We start from the raw sequence: 4,482 nt of genomic DNA on the forward strand, positions 1-4,482 counted from the left end.
TAATAATAAGCGGATATCGGTATGTATTTCATCTAACTTAGGTGATCCGAAGTTCCATTGGCCAGATTCTAATTAAATCAAAGATCTTTACTAACTATGTTATTTAAAAGTCCTCCTCTCAAACTCTCGCTCTATTGATTCAGACTACGATCCTAACTCTTAATGTACGCTTTCGCCATCCCATTAGATTTAGAAACGCTTTTTGAAAACAACATAGTTAATAAAATGCTTGTCTTATGAAGTCGTTATCTATTTAAATCTCCTAATCTCAAACTTTCGCTCTGTTGACTCGGAACATGCTAATATCCCTAACGTACGCTTTCGCCATCCCGCTCGGGTGTAAAAACACTTTTTGGAAATAAATAAGTTCTAATTAGTTTTAATACGCTTTCGCCATCCTTAAAACTAATGTCCTATGTCTACTATCCAGTTAAAGATCTCAAACTTTCGCTCTATTGATTTTAACCTTTGACCGTCTTAACCCCTCAAACTTTCGCTCTATTGGTTTTAAGACTTACTAATTAAATTAGACATACAAACCAAAAACAAGTGATAGTTAATAAAATATAATTAAGCCAATTTATTTCGGATCCCTACGGTTAAATTACTTTACATACCGACATCTAAATAAATTAGCCAGACATACTTAAAGAAACAAACATGAAATTATAATTATTAAACACGGAATTATAATTACTAAACATGGAATTATAATTAATAACCATATTATAATTATAATGATAAAACAATATTATAAGAACATGAAACTAAAATAATTGCAAATAAATAAACCTGTAAGTAAAGCAGACGAAACAAACTTGAATAAAGCTTTGAAATAATGTCGGCAAGATTGTGATCCAAGAGTACATAAATTGTAGGCCTAAAACTAATGGTGTGGTAGTTCCTCAATGTGAGAAACTACCACTTTTACAAAGTGATAATTTATGCCTAAAACTATGAACAGCGCTTCCGCGCCTAAAACTTGGATACTCTCAAATGAATGCTCAGCCTCTATTTATAGTGAATGGAAATGGAAGTTCCTTTCAGCATCATGTGAGAAGTAGTGGAGATCATGCGTGGGAAGTTGAGAAAAAGGTGGAGAAAATAGTGGAGAGGTGGAGACGGACGTCTCAAGTAGCTGACGTGGCGCTCTTTCACCCAGTGGGCTTAGGAGACGTGCGTCTTCTGAGGAGACGTGGCAAGGAGCATGGAGACGGGCGTCTCCCACTTGGAGACGTGGCTTGGATGATGGGAACGTGCGTACCTTGATTTGTGGAGGGTGAGACGACCGTCTCCCACTTGGAGACGTGGGGGCTTCAGCTTCACGTGGGCTGGATTTGTACTTGCACAATTTGGGCCTTCTTTGCACCCCTTTCTTGCTTCAACACCCTTTTTCCATCTTTTAGGCACAAATAGTAGTGATTTTAGCTCCATTTCTCTCCTTTTCACAATTAGTCTCAATTTTGAGCGTAAAACCTGAAACAATAGAAATACCAGCATAATACCAACATAAAACAACATAATTAAGCTAAAATAAGGAAATAATTGATATAAATCGAGCCAAATAAACGATACATTTTCGTGTTATCAAATACCCCCACACTTAAACCATTGCTTGTCCTCAAGCAATCAACCACACGGTAAAAGAAAATGATTAAGCAAGTTTCGAAACAAGGGCATGACACGACTCCTAGTCATACGTGGTTACTAGGCAAAGGTTAGATCGATAGGTACTAAATGCCAACACCAAGGATACCGTAACGACACAATGTCAAAAACTCCCCCATTATACAAACCAATTTGAATTATGCCATTATAACTCAACCTATATCTCTCGTTTTTCCTTTCACTCTTTTCATTCAAGCGCAATCACATTAAGCCCGTTATCCGTACACTCACATAGTAGGGGAAATCGGTTAGCGACTATGATCCTTTTCTTTTCTTTAGCACGGGGTTCTGGTTTTTTAAATGGTGAAGCCCCATCTTTCCCAAATGCAGTTGCGGGGGATCGAACCGTAGTCCACCCTACCAAGCCTAGTACCAGTGACCTCTAAGCCAACCAACAGTGGGTGCTAATTAATAAATTCTTACATGCGTAACAACCGTTGGGCTAAATGACCGGGTGAGGGTCACCTAACTTAGAGGGTTATTATTTTTTTTTCAATCAAATCATTTATCTATTAAAAACAGGATCATTCACTTATATTCATCGACTCCCTACGTAGTTTGTGCTTAAGATGGTGCCGACTGCTAATATAAACTACTTAAGAGCTACTTTGAACACTTGAGCCTAAGGTCTCGACATAATGGGCATCCAAATTGATATCACATAAAGAGGGGGTTTAGGGTGTCAGGACGGTATCGATGTTGTTGAAACATCTCCAAGTCTTTCTAACAAAGCCTAAAGTAGGACAACCTCTATACTTTCAGAGTGTGTATGCCATGCGTCAAAATTCAAATTTTCGTTGGAGGTTAAAATTTTCAAATTTTTGGGAAATTCGATAACAACAGAAAATCATATATAAAGACTTGACAACATAACTAGAAAACAATAAAGCAACAAATGAAAGCGGTAAAGCTTCTCCCCCACACTTAAACCAAACATTGTCCTCAATGTTTCGATCCAAAGTGGAGAAGGAAAAACAGAACCTGTATGGATGCTACCGGCGGGCTATCACGACCAAATCCACTCCGCGTCCGGAGGAAATACCTTCTCTTATCATACTCATCAATTTATGTCACCACCAGCAGCAACACTCGTAGGAATGTGCGTGGAGACCCTCTCATCTTTGAGATGATCATCTATAGGTTTTTCGCCTAGATATGATCGAGACGTGACAGGCGATCCATATCTTTATTATCTGCAAGTTCAAACAATAAAAGGAAAACATTAAATTGAAAACTCGTGGGTTGCCTCCCACGCAGCGCTTTGTTTAACGTCAATAGCTCGACGGCTTAAGAGTGCAAGCACTCAAGGTGGTTCTCTTGAGAATGACTCCTCAGTTGAACTTTTAACAAACCTCATTTTCCATGGCCACTTATCAAGCCATCTCACATATCCCTCACCTTTTCTTTTCTTTCTTCTGTGGGGTGGTTTATTCTTTTGAAATCGTGGTGGCGGTTCTGGATCTATCCTAAGTATCAGTTTTTCGAGTTCGGGCTTAGTGATATTATCCACCACCTCAAAGATTAACCTTACCCTCTTATCACTAATGATATCCTTAGTTTCATGGTCGTCTAAATTTCTCTTTTTATGCAAGACTTCAAATAAAGATGCATTAGTGTGGATATTTTCCAATATCTTCACATACATTATGGATTTGGAGTCTACCTTAGCTTCCATAAAACTTTGCGGGAAAGGCATCAGTTGGGAATAGAGAAGAGGAATAACAATAGGTGTTTCCCTCTCTACCTCTTCTACAACCTCCCTTTCAGATGGTGTTGGTGGATTTTTCTCAATCTCCACTCTTTTCTCACTAGAAATCTCTTCAACCACATTATCACTCTCCTCAATCTCATAATCATTCTCCTCAATCTCATTATTACTCTCCTCAGGAACTTCAATTTGTTCTTCACTAATGGTTATGTCAATATACTCCTCAAGTAAGTCTCCTAGTGGCTTTTGTTCAAGTTGGGCGATTTGAGTCTCTAATGTTATGTTGTGAGTCGCGAGGGACTCAACCATAGTGGTCAGTTGCCTAAGGTTTTCATTGTTTTGAAGACTTTGTTTGATAAACTCTTGGTTTTGGACGGTTTGTGTCTCTACAAAGTGCTCCATCATGGCTTCTAATCTAGAGTGAGTCAGCGCCTCGTCGGGATCCTCCATTGATGTTTCGAAGTTAAAATTATGGGATTCTTGAGGTTCTTCAAAGGGATCTAGCGTTGCATTCTGCGTTTCCTCAAGGTGCTTCGTCATCATAGACTCTAGCCTAGAGAGAGTTTGTGCTTCAATAAATTCCTCCATTAAGATTTCAAGGTTGGATTTATGATAATCTTGCGACTCCTTCAAATGTTGGGCGTGGTGATCGTAGAGGAAATTCGGTTGATGATAAGTTTGTGTTGCATTGAAATCCTCTATTGATGCTTCGAGGTTAGAATTATAGGATTCTTGTGGTTCCTCGAAGTAGGTTAGCGTCGCATTTTGTGTTTCCACAAAGTGCCTTGTCATCATAGATGTTTCATTAAACTTTCCCATTATTATTTCGAGGTCGGACTTATGGGATTCTGGTGACTCCTCACAATATTGGTTGTGGTGATTGTAGGGGAAATTCGGTTGAGGATAAGTTTGGTTGGAATTATAAAATTCTTGCGACTCCTCAAAATGTTGGGATTGATAGTTGAGGAGGTAGTTCGGGTTAGAATGAGTTTGTGACGCATTTAAATTTTCCAACAGTATTTCGAGGTCGGATTTATGGGATTCTTGGTATCCCTCGAAATACTGTTGTTGGGAGTTGTAGAAAAGGTTTGGGTGATACATTGTAA

The sequence above is a fragment of the Vicia villosa genome, linkage group LG1 (assembly GCF_029867415.1).
Source record: "Vicia villosa cultivar HV-30 ecotype Madison, WI linkage group LG1, Vvil1.0, whole genome shotgun sequence".
NCBI classification, from domain to species: domain Eukaryota; kingdom Viridiplantae; phylum Streptophyta; class Magnoliopsida; order Fabales; family Fabaceae; genus Vicia; species Vicia villosa.